Source organism: Lepidochelys kempii, chromosome 6, assembly GCF_965140265.1.
Source record: "Lepidochelys kempii isolate rLepKem1 chromosome 6, rLepKem1.hap2, whole genome shotgun sequence".
Lineage (NCBI taxonomy): Eukaryota > Metazoa > Chordata > Testudines > Cheloniidae > Lepidochelys > Lepidochelys kempii.
The window spans coordinates 94848666-94864885 of record NC_133261.1 but is presented as its reverse complement, the minus strand read 5'-3'; the positions used below and the strand labels follow the sequence as shown (position 1 = coordinate 94864885).

Genomic DNA, 16220 nt, shown 5'->3' with positions numbered 1-16220 from the left:
AAACTTTCAACTTCATGTTTCAGAGGAACAGCCGTGTTAGTCTGTATTCGCAAAAAGAAAAGGAGTACTTGTGGCACCTTAGAGACTAACCAATTTATTTGAGCATGAGCTTTCGTGAGCTTTTTCAACTTCATCTCAGCCTTAATTCAAATGCAGCCTGTTTTCATGAACAAACACAAGTTCACATGAATTCTGTCTGGGCCCAAAATATCTAGCCTGGATAGGAACTGCTTTGCTCTCATTGTATGTCTGGGAGTCAGTGCATTTTGAGCTCAATCTACATTCTCTGGGATAGGTTGCATGGAGTAAATCACATGCAATTTCCTAATACGGCCATTAGTCTCATTTCTGGTTCTGATGAATGGGTGATCAAGTGTGAACCTCTGTGGCCCAGCTGAACTTGCCTATGGGTTCACAATGAGATTCATCCCTGGGAAAACTCGGTGTATTCAGACACAAACTTCAGAGCCTGTAAACCAGTTACTGAAGAGGGAAAAACCAACCAAACAGAAAGAATGAAAACAAAAAGCCCACTTACTTTAAAGCAAATTTGGAAAGATTATCAAAGGTGTAATATTTATCATATTTGTACTCAATTTTTGAACCAGAAATCTGAGAGCGATTATGAATGTCAGCCGTGGGAGACACTTCAGCTGAGACACCTCTGAATAAATCTGCCTCCGCCATTTTCTGATCAATTTCAATGGGACATTATTCCGGCTGTTAGAGTGGTAAATTTCTATGTACAAGCTGACAAACATCCAGTACAGCTCATCTATATATGTAGCTAATAATTTGAGGAGGATCTTAGGTTTACATGCAGATGAGATTTAATCCCAGAAAATGTCCAATGAAGAGGAAGAAAAGCCTACAAGAAAAAGGATTTATCATGTTCAATGGAAATTTGTACCAATGAAACTCCCTCTAGTCTTTTCTCAGCTTTTCAGACATATGATTAGAATAATCAAATGTGCACTGAAAGGCTTTTAATCTGCCAAAACCTGAACTCAGGATTCTTTGTTTCTCCAGCAGCAACGGACAGCATCTGTAACCTCTAAGATTGAATGCAGCTTGCTTTTCTATATGCTGATTTAGGGGTTAGTAATATCATCTGCTGCTGTGGAAACCTAGAACCTCAAGCTCAGGTTTTTAGAAAGTTAGTAAGAGAAGAACTGATATTAAATACCTTAATTCACTTTAAAAATTAAGGGACTTTAGAGATGTTTATCCATATAACAGGGAAAAGAAAGGCAGTGCCAGCTTCCCACACTCCTGTTCTTCAAGCCAGACCCAAACAGACTCCAGACTCAGAAGGGAGTTCTTTCTCCATCTCGTCTTTGGACTCTCTGCACAGGGCCAGCCCACAGCATTTTGGCACCTGAGGCAGGGAGCTCAAATGACGCCCCCATAATCCCTCGCTTGGGCCAAAACTTTGAAAGGTCTGAATTCTGCTTTCTTCCTGTTCTACTCCTCTCATGGTACTGCTCTGCTACCTACCCCAATAAAGGAGAACTAACAACTTAAAATGCCTTGTTCAAAAATTTTAAGTAACATTTAACTTTCAAATGTCTGAACAGCAAATGTAACTTTTCTTGTCTGCATAGTAAACACTGGTATTTTTATCTGTTTGAATAATCAAAGTGGTGCTTTCCATGCCTTCTTGGTTGCAAAGATTTGAACTGCTGAAGGTCCACAGTCTGGGCCAGGTCATGCTCTTTTGAGATGGCTGCAAGGCTGACCAACCTCTCATGTCATTGTGGAGCGTAGATGTGTTTTTATTAACTTCAGCTTGGAGAAACTACGTTCTCCACTGGGACCTGTTACAGGAAGTGTTAGAAGTATGCGCAGACCAACAAAAGCATTTGGAAAGAGGGTGGTCAACTTATTTGTGCACATACATTCCAGAACAGCCTTTGGAGCTGATCCTGCTGAAATGTATCTTGAAAGGGCTTTCAGTTCATCACCTAACTTACTCGCATCAATTTTGGGCATGTCATCATGTGTCCACACTGTCTCTAGTGCCCTGCATTGCTAGTTTAGGTCTTCTTCAGGTATTGTGAGGCGTTTCAGAATATCATACAACATCCCAAATATACTGCTGTGTTCCTTGAGCTGCATGAAACGTTCTTCAACTGACTGTATTGCACAATCTAGCACCTGGTTAAAGAATTCAACTTTGAATTGTTGTTTGGGTCTCTTATGGGATTATCCCATGTCTCATAATCAAAATGTCTTCTTCTTCGGTGACTCTTGTATTCTTGAATGGGTGGGAAAATAGCTTCAGTGTGAAGTTCCTCTGCACTCTTCAGAATGTTTTGAAATCCCTCATCTGACCGGTAAGGCAGTAGGTATGACTTTGCTTTGTCCAGTTGTTCCATTGCTCCAGATATATCAAGGTCAACACCTTGGAGTCTCTGGCTTACAACATTTATTTCAAACAGCATGTCATGCCACAACACTAAGCCACACAGAAATTTGAAGTTATCTATGTTTCTGGTGATTCCATTTCCCTCTGTCACTGTTCTCCCATGAACAGTTCCTGTCATAGCATTATCCTCCATAATGGCAACTATGGCATCATCTATCTTCCCAATTTAGTGTTTGATAGGCTTTATTGCCTCCACTTGACTTTCCCATCATGTAGCACTCAGTGGTTTCAGTGTCAGAGAGGATGTTCCCAGATGTTGCTTCAAAATTTGCCATTGATGAGTTGATGCAGAGAAAAATACATAGATGCTCTGAATTAAATTAAAAAATTCAGCAGCCTCACTAGAAGCTGATGCTGCATCACTGACCACCAAGTTCAATGAATGAGAACTGCATGGGACAAAAAAAGCTCAAGGGTTTAACTCTCAGATCTGTGTCTGCACTCCTCCTTTCTTTCCTCTCACCTTGGCACCATTATCGTAGCCCTGACCTCTCATGTCAGCTATTGCAATTCCCGTATCTTCCAGCTTGTTAAGAAGCACATTTGTCATACCAGCTCCTGTAGTATCATCAATGTCAATAAATTCTAGAAAATGCTCTCTGACAGTCACCATTGCAGGGACATTTTTCACTAGGTTCTGTTGTTACAAAACGCACCATTAAAGTCACTTGTTCCGTATGGCTGATGTCAGATGTGCAGTCCAGAATAACAGAGTAATAACTTGCTGACTTCAGATCTGCCAGAATCTTCTGTTTGACTTTTGTTGCCAGTAACTGTATGATATCATTTTGAATTGCTTTTCCAAAGTAGTGGTGTGTGTACATTTCTTGGGTGGTGACTCTTCTTAGATGCTCCTGGAGTACAGCATCAAACTCAACCATCAGCTCCACAATTTTAAGGAAGTTTCCATGTTTGGCACATACAGCTGATCTGAAGTGCCACGCAGTGCTAGGTTTTGGGTAGCAAGCATTCTCACAGTGGCAATGAGCCTTTTCATCTGGTGATTTGCTGCCTTCTCATGGCACACCAGATTTCTAGCCAGATTTTTCCAGTCCTTTGTTCCTGTAGAACCCAGTGTGGCTAGACTAGAAGTGTTTGCAACAAAAACAGTATGCAGCATTCTAGGTTTTTGAGTACATAAGCCATGGCCTCTCCACTTTGTCTCCAGTGGGAATTTCACGCCAGTAATGCGTTGGATGGAAACTTCTATTTTCATTGTCTTTGCGGAACATGGGGTTTTTCACTTGCTGTGGCCCATGCAGTACAAGGAAGTCCCTTGGGCTACTGCTCAAGTGGGTCCACAGTCCTGGATCATCTAGACTTAAGAAACTAAACTCAGCAGCAGCTGTTTCTTGCGCCTCCACCACACTCTTCTCTGATCTACACTTTTCTTCAGGAATGTGCATGGTTACATCCATTTGAGATGGAGATATGGATGTTGCAGTAGCTGCCAGGTCACCTGCACTCTGACTAACTGGAAGATCAGGCATCTCCTCACCACTCACATCCTCACTGGGGCCGGAAGGCTCACCGTGAACATTTGTGTCTATGTATCTCAGAAGAGCTCCTTCCGGTCTAGATAGAAAAGCTTCCTTTGCTTTCTTTCTTTTTCTGAATGCTGCCCCAGAGGGGCGTTTTCTTCTTTCACTCATGACTGCTGTTCCGTGCCAGCTATAGTGGCTCTCAACACCCAGTTGAAGGGGACAAATAAGCAGGCTGGTAGCAGGGCCTGAATGAGGGAAGATATCAGAGTCTTAAGGGCCTAACTGGCTCCTACTACTTCAGTTGATTGCCTGTTCTTCTCAAATGGGTTCAGGGAAGCAGCAGGAAACAGGAAGCTCCCTGAGAAGCTGGTGTTAATCAGTCCAGGCTCCTGGGGGTGCTAGAGAGGTACATAAGAGGTTTCTCCTCCTCTCTCTCCCTGCAGCTCCTGCTCCTTTCTGTTATTCCCTCTCACCTTTCCTCCTGCCTGCCTGTTATGTCTCTTGTGCCCTCCTTCCTCCAGCGCAGGGCTCCACCATCTCTGTGCATCTAGAGCAGAGAGAATACATATGTACCAGCAGCAGACACAATTTTCTACACTCTGGGTCCTAGTGATGCCCCCCGACAGTCTGGCACCTGAGGCGGCCACCTCAGTTTGCCTCATGGTAATAAGGCCAGCCCTGTCTCTGCAGCGACTGCCAGAAAAGAGGCCTGTTGTGTGGGTGGTTTTGTGATGTGGATACATCCACGAGGGACCAGACTGAGAGCTGTCACCACTTCCTTTCACACAGGCCACTTACAAATGTAATAACATCAGAGCCTTGACTATCTGCACTTTGCTACATCACAAACTTTAAACAAAGCACCCAGAAAAGCAGTGTTCTCTCCTTGCCTCTCAGTGAAGAGGCCCCACTTGGGGCTGAGCAGACTAAGATTTTGTTATTTTTGGAAATTGTGCCATGTTGCACTTACCAGTATATTTATCATAAGCAGTTAAAACAAAACTACAACTGACCAAATAAACAAAGCACACACTGCGAGTCAGCATCCTTGCTTGGCCTTCCCTCATCCCCCTCTCACTGGGGCCCAATCCTGCTGACTCTGAACTCAACAATAACATACCCATAGACTTCAGTGGTTCAGGAACTGGCCCTTACTTTTTCAAAAGTCAGTCATTCTTAATATCATTCAAAAGTCAATCACCAGTGTTTAATTAATGAGAGAAGCTTTTTAGTACACATCAACAGGGCCTGATTTTCCTTTTCCTAACATGATTGTACCTGGATGTCACTCCATTGTCTTCAGTGCAGTAGTTTTGGGCTCTTGAAAAGGTTTTTAATGTAACTGAATTCTATTTATGGCTTGAGTTATTTAAAACAAGAGTGAGAAACCTTGGAAATGTGCTGTAGGTAAAAATCCTCTTGCTATTGGACGGACTAGACAGCCTCATAGGTCTTTTGTATCTTTAAGTGCTATGATTACAATTCACCTTTAACTAAGTAGCATCTGCTAATAGAAGATGTTAGCCAGAGGGGGTACAGATGCTCGGGATATCCTGTATGTTCAGCGTTCATTTAATTGAATATTATCAACCATTCCCTTGAGATTACCTTTAACGCATGATGAGCTTGTTTCAAAGGAGAACTTTCTTGTGAGCATTGTGAGATTTCAGTACCTGACAGAGAGCAACGATCGTCCTTTATACTGCACACTCCAAAGGACTCTCCTTGGGGGAAGTCTGTTCTATTTCAGCTGTAACAAAAGGGCGGGGGAACCTGTGATATCTCTATTGAAAAACGTAGTGAGTACTAATGAAGCAGAGATGGATGAACCAGATTGGAGAAAATATGAACCTCTTGCCATAGTCTTGAACTGAATCCCACCTTTTGTGGTGGTTAAAAAAAAACCATGAACTTCCTTCTCTCCACCTCACTCCCCACATTGTTTTTCATTTTTGAATGATCTTTCCCTTATAGAAACAATTGTCCAGTATTCTCTAGCAATGGACTAAAATGCTATTGTCAGTTGAATGGGCCATCTTCTCAGGAATAAGGTGAGGGAAATGAGGTGGGTGGGAGGGGCACAGAAGGAAAACCATAAGAAGAGAGGGAGACGCAGCAGACATTTGTAAAAAGGCCATTTTAGGGATGCAGTTGCTGGTCTCTCCCACATTTAACGTGCCAACCTCCAGGCATTTCCTAGCTGAGGGAAGTCCTACACTAGGGTGGGTTAATAGAGACAAGGCAGACTGCAAAGTTTTTGTGACAGTGGCTGTCTTTTTCTTCTGTGTTTGTACAGTGCCTAGCCTAATGGGATCTTGGTCCATGACTGGGGCTCCCAGGCACTTCTGCAATACATAAAAGAATGTGTTTGTGGAAAGGGGGCTGTTTCTGTAAGCTGACTCACACTGCAGCATTTTGACCATTATTTTGAATAATGGACAATACTCACAAGGCCTGCCAGAAACTGAGACCACAAAGTCTCCTCGGAAAGTCTGATGAGAGGAGTCCAAAGCAAATCCTCGTGTTCAAACATCCCTACATTTGGGGAATTTCTGACTCCGGATCAAATCTTTGTGGCTCAGGCCTATTGTGTAGTCAGCTGTCCCTATTATGGCTGGTAGGCCAGGCCAGAACTTAGAGACAACTTGTGCAGTCCCCTAGACAACATGGGGTATGTTAGTCACTTGGGCAGCCAGAGAAGCAGAGAGAACCACAGGGGTTGTCTGTGCCCAGCAGCCCAGTAAAGAATTCATTACAGGCAAGCCCTGTTACATCTCTATCCTAATGAGGTTTTCTTGTTGATATAGGAGTCTCTGAGAATTGTCCCATTTTGGTGTGAAAAGGTTTTCCTTCCCGCACCGCTTTGCCAGGGTGAGGGGTGCATAAGGGAAGGTTCCTCTACTGGGCTTGTGATCTCAAACAGCAGAAAACCCAGTTTGCTTTTCTATTCCTAAGTCCCCATTTCAGCCTGTTGTTTCTTTCTTCGTCCCCCTGCCCCCTTCCCTTGAGATACAGAGAAAGACAGACAAAGATAAAGCGCTGGGCAGAAAAATCAGACACTAAAACCTGCTGTGAACACATACATGAAAAGCCAGCACAGAGGGGGATTTTAAACGGTTTGAAAAGGGAGCTCATTTTTTGCCACCTGAAAACTCCTTTCACAGGGCTTCCAAAGGAAAACATAGTGAAGAGGGGAAAAAAGAATAGGAAATGAAAATAGAAACCCCCATGGGAGAAAAAAAATCATATGCTGCCAGCTGTTCTGCAAAGGCAACAATGTTTCTCTCCAGGTCTTCCTATTTATTTTACTTTTGAACAAAGCGGGGGGGGGGGGGGCGGTCAGGGGGAGGGGGAACGCGGGCGAACAGCCCTTTCACAGTATTGCTTTCTGTCCATATACATTTTTTATTCAACTAGTAGAATCTAGAGTCCTTTGAAAATTTATTAACAATGACATTTAGACAACACGAAGCCATTTCCATTCAATTAAATAAACACAGTGTGTTAACCTTCAGTAAAAGAAGTAGCCACTCATTTTTATAGGCTGCTGTAAACAGATTTCTGGGCTTCAACAAAGTCAAGATCAATAAAGCCTCTGCAAACCATAATAATCTGATGCACACTCTATCGACAGCTGCTCAGAAAATAAAGTTTGATTCTGATGGTCCTGATGATTGGGTGCTTTCCCAGTCTCTTCCTCTTGCTCTCTAATGTCACAATGCCAATGCCAGGACCAGAGTGAATTCTACTGCAGCATTACATGAATACATGCAATGGTCATCAGCTGCTCAGGTCTCCCTCTTGAGAGAGGATTTGAAAAAGTGCTGAGACCACAAGTTCCATCACCACTACTTAAGGGGGAAGGAAATCACAATTGGTTGTTTCAATTTTTATATCTGTGTTGATTTATTATTGCCTGAGGCATAAATAGCCAACTAAGACCTAGGCTATTGTATTGCAACTATTGACCACATCAATGCAGACGCACATGGACATATCAGTTGGCTGGCCCTTTCTTTTTCTTGAAGCTAAATTAGTACAAGGGAGAGGTGCCTTCTGTTATCCACAGAACAGGCACAGCCCAGGCAGTGAAAAGGAAGACTTCCCACATCCAATGCCTTGCCAATGTGCTACGCATCTACCTGCACGGACCTCCACTATAGGTGAGCAAGGCAACCAGAAGCAATGGCTCATTTATTACTTTGGACTTTCTGCTGAGACTGCCACTGTGTGTCTCAGACCTTCACATTTTCTACAAAGCCCCTTAACACTATCTTCATGTCAGTGAACATGCTGCTCCCCACCCATTGTAACTAATGCTCCAAGATCGGACTGTTCTTTGGGTCTCCTGGGACATGTTGATTTGCTTATCTATTTCATTGGTTACTGCAGTTCTGTGATACAGGGTCTATGTCTTCTTCAGTGTGTTGCACAGCTCCGAGCACACTGTGGCATTTAATAGCTAGCAAATATTGTGATTGTGGATTTTATCCTGTCTGCTGTGAGCAGTCTCCTAAACTACAGCTTGATCAGAAAACCTACAGAATGCCAAGTTATGTGGTAATTAATCTTTGATCTACTCAGCAACTTCTAATATAATTACCTAGGAATCTGCAGGGACGTGACAACTCGGTGATGAATATTTAATATTACTATGCAATTACACAGTAGTTACATGATTACACATGGCCAGCATCAAGGTAATGAGCTTATTATGGGGCAAATGTTAAGGCCCTGATTCAGTTTTTACACTGTCCTTAGGCAAATTCCTATTGAAGTCAGTGGGAGTTTGCCAGAGAAAGGCCTGAATAATCAATGAGTAAGGATTTAAGGATTTGGCCCTATCTTCTGTAGAAGTAGGGTGGGATTTTTAAAAGTGCTCAGTGTTGGCCTAACTTTGCCCCAACTGAAGTCAGTGGGAATGGAGGTAAAGCCACTGCTGTGGATTGTTGAAAACCCTGCCCACACTAAGAAACCTAAACGTAGATTTTTGCAGGTGATCTAGATTAGAGGTATTTGAGACTTTTGTCAACTTTTGGCTCAGTAAGAAATGTTCCCACCGCACAATATGTCCCTACAATAACATGGTGAACATTTCAGGGTGAATCACAGACTGGAAGTAAGATGCCACAAGTATGTCTATCAAATGCTGTATGTCAGCATTGCCCCATCACATCAGCTTCATTATGCTACTGGGGCGTCAGTCATGATAATCTGATATGGCGAGGTGATACATAGCTTGATCATAACAATTAGAGATGGAAAAAGACTGTCACGTTATATAGTCCATCTTCCTGAATGTGCAGGATTGTTTCCTACCGTGAGCCAGATTCTGATCCCACTTAGACCCTAGTAGTCAATGGAGTTTCACCAGATTTACAATGGTACAACTGAGAACAGAATGTGGCCCTTTTAAAGTCTTTTACAGAACAGGTACTGGTCACCATACCAGGAGATAAGCAAGGACCTAATCTAAATACACCACACTGTGGAAAATGAATAAATTAAGTCCACATGGAAGGCAGATGCTATTTTGTTTAGTACTGCAGCCTGCCAGGGAAATGGGTCTGTACTTGCTGGACACCTCTGTTTTGTATTTATTGTACCTCTGAACTAATCCTAATGAATTCATTTTCTATGCATGGGGATCTCATCTAGCCTTCCAGAGGAGTCCAACAGCAACTCAGCATTACCAAGATCAATCATTAAAATAAATTGCTACCTACAATTTCAATCAGAAGCCACACAATGAGCCTGGTGGGGTAGATATTTCTATTTAGGTTCCTTCCCCAATTACCTTGAGAGATGTTGAAAGAGAATATTTCATAGGCTGCAGCAAAGCAATTTATTTTGTCTCCCAGATACAAATGCAATATTTGTCTATTCCATCTACCACTCTAGTCTCTCTCTTATGGTAGCCACTGTCAAGTCTGCAATTTGCCACTTTTAATGCAGTTTACAAGGGAAGCAAACTACTCCAGACATTGGTACTGAAGGAAGGAGGGCATTGCTCTTGTGTTCTGATGGATTCCCTATTTTCTACAGTATTCATCAGAACACAATGACTATGTTAAATTTTGAAATTATGTTTTTTAGTCCAGGTAACAGTGTTTGGGCCTGCCTATAAGAGGCAATGACCATTCATGGCAGTCTGGAAGCATTGTTGGCTCTGTTCAGTTGTTTCTTTTAACCTCTGCTCGCTTAGGGTCCAAACTGGTGGCAGATTGTTACAGTAGTTGAGTGAAATTGACCTTTATATGTATAAAGGCAGGGCAGAAAAGGTGGGGGAGTAGCACTGTATGTAAGGGAGCAGTATGACTGCTCAGAGCTCCGGTACGAAACTGCAGAAAAACCTGAGTGTCTCTGGATTAAGTTTAGAAGTGTGTGCAACAAGAGTGATGTAGTGGTGGGAGTCTGCTATAGACCACCGGACCAGGGGGATGAGGTGGATGAGGCTTTCTTCCGGCAGCTCACGGAAGCTACTAGATCGCATGCCCTGATTCTCATGGGTGACTTTAATTTTCCTGATATCTGCTGGGAGAGCAATACAGCGGTGCATAGACAATCCAGGAAGTTTTTGGAAAGCGTAGGGGACAATTTCCTGGCGCAAGTGCTAGAGGAGCCAACTAGGGGGGGTGCTTTTCTTGACCTGCTGCTCACAAACCGGGTAGAATTAGTGGGGGAAGCAAAAGTGGATGGGAATCTGGGAGGCAGTGACCATGAGTTGGTTGAGTTCAGGATCCTGACGCAGGGAACAAAGGTAAGCAGCAGGATACGGACCCTGGACTTCAGGAAAGCAGACTTCGACTCCCTCAGGGAACGGATGGCCAGGATCCCCTGGGGGACTAACTTGAAGGGGAAAGGAGTCCAGGAGAGCTGGCTGTATTTCAAGGAATCCCTGTTGAGGTTACAGGAACAAACCATCCCGATGAGTCGAAAGAATAGTAAATATGGCAGGCGACCAACTTGGCTTAATGGTGAAATCCTAGCGGATCTTAAACATAAAAAAGAAGCTTACAAGAAGTGGAAGGTTGGACATATGACCAGGGAAGAGTATAAAAATATTGCTCGGGCATGTAGGAATGTTATCAGGAGGGCCAAATCGCACCTGGAGCTGCAGCTAGCCAGAGATGTCAAGAGTAACAAGAAGGGTTTCTTCAGGTATGTTGGCAACAAGAAGAAAGCCAAGGAATGTGTGGGCCCCTTACTGAATGAGGGAGGCAACCTAGTGACAGAGGATGTGGAAAAAGCTAATGTACTCAATGCTTTTTTTGCCTCTGTTTTCACTAACAAGGTCAGCTCCCAGACTGCTGCGCTGGGCATCACAAAATGCGGAAGAGATGGCCAGCCCTCTGTGGAGATAGAGGCGGTTAGGGACTATTTAGAAAAGCTGGACGTGCACAAGTCCATGGGGCCGGACGAGTTGCATCCGAGAGTGCTGAAGGAATTGGCGGCTGTGATTGCAGAGCCACTGGCCATTATCTTTGAAAACTCGTGGCGAACCGGGGAAGTCCCGGATGACTGGAAAAAGGCTAATGTAGTGCCAATCTTTAAAAAAGGGAAGAAGGAAGATCCTGGGAACTACAGGCCAGTCAGCCTCACCTCAGTCCCTGGAAAAATCATGGAGCAGGTCCTCAAAGAATCAATCCTGAAGCACTTGCATGAGAGGAAAGTGATCAGGAACAGCCAGCATGGATTCACCAAGGGAAGGTCATGCCTGACTAATCTAATCGCCTTTTATGATGAGATTACTGGTTCTGTGGATGAAGGGAAAGCAGTGGATGTATTGTTTCTTGACTTTAGCAAAGCTTTTGACACGGTCTCCCATAGTATTCTTGTCAGCAAGTTAAGGAAGTATGGGCTGGATGAATGCACCATAAGGTGGGTAGAAAGCTGGCTAAATTGTCGGGCTCAACGGGTAGTGATCAATGGCTCCATGTCTAGTTGGCAGCCGGTATCAAGTGGAGTGCCCCAGGGGTCGGTCCTGGGGCCGGTTTTATTCAATATCTTCATAAATGATCTGGAGGATGGTGTGGATTGCACTCTCAGCAAATTTGCGGATGATACTAAACTGGGAGGAGTGGTAGATACGCTGGAGGGGAGGGATAGGATACAGAAGGACCTAGACCAATTGGAAGATTGGGCCAAAAGGAATCTGATGAGGTTCAATAAGGATAAGTGCAGGGTCCTGCACTTAGGACGGAAGAACCCAATGCACAGCTACAGACTAGGGACCGAATGGCTAGGCAGCAGTTCTGCAGAAAAGGACCTAGGGGTGACAGTGGACGAGAAGCTGGATATGAGTCAGCAGTGTGCCCTTGTTGCCAAGAAGGCCAATGGCATTTTGGGATGTATAAGTAGGGGCATAGCGAGCAGATCGAGGGACGTGATCGTTCCCCTCTATTCGACATTGGTGAGGCCTCATCTGGAGTACTGTGTCCAGTTTTGGGCCCCACACTTCAAGAAGGATGTGGATAAATTGGAGAGAGTCCAGCGAAGGGCAACAAAAATGATTAGGGGACTGGAACACATGAGTTATGAGGAGAGGCTGAGGGAGCTGGGATTGTTTAGCCTGCAGAAGAGAAGAATGAGGGGGGATTTGATAGCTGCTTTCAACTACCTGAAAGGGGGTTCCAAAGAGGATGGCTCTAGACTGTTCTCAATGGTAGCAGATGACAGAACGAGGAGTAATGGTCTCAAGTTGCAGTGGGGGAGGTTTAGATTGGATATTAGGAAAAACTTTTTCACTAAGAGGGTGGTGAAACACTGGAATGCGTTACCTAGGGAGGTGGTAGAATCTCCTTCCTTAGAGGTTTTTAAGGTCAGGCTTGACAAAGCCCTGGCTGGGATGATTTAACTGGGAATTGGTCCTGCTTTGAGCAGGGGGTTGGACTAGATGACCTTCTGGGGTCCCTTCCAACCCTGATATTCTATGATTCTATGATTCTATGATATGCCCAGAATGGGCCCTCTGAAGGCTAAAAGTAACAACTAGAAGTATCAAACTCATCAGTAGCATAGACTACAGCAGAGGGCTTCGATATGGCAAAGTGACAGATGTGTGTATGGGAAGACAGGGAACAGGCTACGGTAGAACAAAATGGCTGTGACTTTCCCTCCAGGGACTTGCCTCCTATGGTGCTGGAACAATGTTTATAGGGGGAATGCTGAAGGCAGAAACCATGTATTTGGGCTGTTGTTACTACTTCAAGCCAGGAGGTGCTGCAGTACCCACAGCACCCCGAGTTCCAGTACCTATGCTTGCCTCTAAGGTAGGTGCAGCTAGGCTGGAAAAAAGGTAAAGATGGGTCAGGCGGGAAGACATTTGATAACCTGATTGCCTCAAAAGGCTCCTCCTCATGGAGCCCGAGCAGGAATTAAAGCTTTACCCTGATGGAGCCTGGTGACAGAAATACAGCTTTCCCTGTGAGTCACCGTATGGTGCAATGGGGTCAGCTGGCACAAGAGGGCATACTTTACACTTCGCTGTGGTAGCTTTGGTGAATTTGACCTCCTCTCTCTACATATATTTGCTGACCTGTGTCACCATTACCTCACTCTCCACATCTCTCACTTCGGGTTGTACAACCACTGTGCTCAATCCTTGACTCCTTGTTGATCCTTATGGAGTAGGTACTAGAGCCGGTTGGAAATTTTTCCACAATTTTTTTTTTGGTCCAGAAATGCCGATTATTTGAAACTGTTCATAAAACAGGCTTAGTTTCAACAAATTTCCCAACTTGAAAAAGTATGCTGAAAAAAGTTTTGAAATTGTCTGAACATTTTGTTTTGACGTTTTCTAAATGACAAATTCCAGCTTTCCTCTCCAAAATGATTATTTGTTTAGAATTTTAAGCTAAATAGTCTGAAAAACAAAAGATTTAAAAAGAAAAAAGGCCCAAAATATCAAAATGAAACCTTTCAGTTGACTCAAACTGAAAAATAATTTTGATTCATGAACATTTTCAAGATTTCAACTTTTTGTCCCAATTCATAATGGTAAAAAAGGTTGGAACTCTCAAAAATATTAATGGAATGGGAAAAGTGCTTTCCTCCCAACTCTAGGAGATATTCCTTCCTTATAGTTCTCACTGGCATTCACCTTAACACTAACAGCTGGAGGAAATCTACTTTTAAAAAAAAATGTGACTTATCTGACCTTGCCTGCCCTACTACTCAGAAAGACTATTTTAAAAATTGGGGGATTCTCATGATGTTTTCCATTTGATTAATTTCTGCACACTAAAGCATTGATTCCCTGCAATACGCCACAGGCTGAGTCAACTGCGCTGACCTCTTTGCAGCTCCACCAAGCAGCATGCAGCACAGGGCAATCCTCACAACATATGCATGCACCATTCTCGGGGTGACACTACTTGCACATTAGCCAGGGTGAAACTTAAAAGAATTGTGTGGGCATGTATTGAACCATCAGACAACAAGAGAATGCCATATGATAAATACTACAGAGAAAACACAAAGTATAGAAATTAGGGTAGGCCAGAAAACAACCATTCCATGCTGCAGAAAATTGGAAGTCTTTGAAATTTGTATTCATTCCGCATCTCGGGTGAGTGCCCAAACAACCAGGCTATTAGCTATTCTGAGGTGGATTATTCTCTCTCATTTTGACCAATCCTCGACCTGAGATACCTTCTTGGCAAAATGTTTGTAAGAACCAATACATTCCCATAAAACATTTGGGTTTTGGTGAAACAGGATTTTCCTAGGTGAAAAAAAAATGTATTTTTCTTTACCAGCTCTAATACAAATATACTGCACACCTACTACACCTTCCAATAGAAGTTCCTGGGACCACCAACTCACCCCCACCAGGATGGAACACTGACTCAAAGAAAGAGCACTATCTACTGAATCAGCAACACTATTTCAACTCCCATGAAAAGCTCCTCAGAGCAGATAGCATTTCTTCCTGTGGGTCTGAACAGGGACTAACTCACTTGCGGTGCTATCAGAAAACAAATAAATAATGATGGAAAGACTCCCATTGACTTAAAAGGGATTTTTTTTCTACAAGAAGGTGGAGGAAAAATCCTTTGAACCATTTTCAAGTTACGAAAATAATACACAAAGCAAGTCTGAGAGTTGGCACTTCTGCTGACTGGTGGTGCCTCTTAACTAGGTGAAGTGTGTAATTTGCTAAGGATCTGAAAAGGCACCAGAGTTAAAATTCCTAGTGAGCACTTTCCCATTTTTCTTTTTTCTTTTCCTTGTTTAAAAAAATTAGAAATTTTAATGTACGAACCTGCTGTACATTAATGCAATATTAAAGATGTAGTTAAAAGGAGTCTTTAACTGTGGCTGTGCAATACATGAAGGTTCCCACAGCAGTTTTGACTCAGGGATATCAAAAGTAGTTTTATAATATTTTCCTGTTTATTTTTTTAAGCATGTAACAAAACAGACTGAGTTATGTTTTTTAAATGTACATCACAGCAGTTGCAGGAAATGCAGTGCTGCTGAGCTGCCCCTAACTTTTGCATTTCCTGACTCTTTATGTTTTTACCTCTGCAAACTTACATTGCAGAGTGAAACACACACAGACACATGAATGTATAGATGGAACGCTTTGCTTATCACTACAATGCAACCACTTATGAGAGAAAAGGCAGTAATCTTTAAATGGCACACAAACACAATAGTTCATAGCGTACCTCACTGGAACTATAATGGAATTTCAGTAGGTAACATGTAATGACCCAGACTGGAATTTGGCCAGGATAACCAGGTTAACACTCCTATCTTTGAAGGAAGTGGTATGGGCTCTCCTATGACAGAGAGCAATGAAGGATGATTCCCTTTTACATCTCATGTCATATTTTACATAAATGTTAAATACACAAAGAGTTAGGGTCACATCTTGAAATTTCTACACGGGACCAGGCTGTGCCAACCTCAAACTATGCACAGAGGAGACCCTACATGTGGATCTTTCCACTTCTGTACAAAACGGAAGCTCCACCACCTCCCTAGTGCATCTTCCCCTCACTCTGGACCCTGCGGAGGCCTCTCTGTGATCAGTGTTTGTGGTGAGGAGAGGGATAAAGACTGGACAGGCTGAAATGTACATTGTCCCCTTCCCATCCCATGGAAAACAGACACAAAATTTAAAACAGACACTGATTGCAAAGTCTTTTCTACAGGGTCCAGGGACCACTGCAGCCAAGGAGTGGTGCAGGGGGAGGTCTTTGGCCTCTGAAGATATTCCTGGAGATCCAGGAGGCAGGCAGGTGAGGCCAACACCACTTGGATGAAGTCCCATGGGGGAAACCCATGCAGAAATTCCC

The 16220-nt window shown here is 43.4% G+C and overlaps 1 protein-coding gene across 10 annotated transcripts in view; it reads right to left on the bottom strand.

The window, feature by feature from the left end:
- NRXN3 (neurexin 3) overlaps nucleotides 1–16220 on the bottom strand; it is a 1402093-nt gene that overhangs the window by 367903 nt on the left and 1017970 nt on the right. The window lies entirely within an intron of this gene.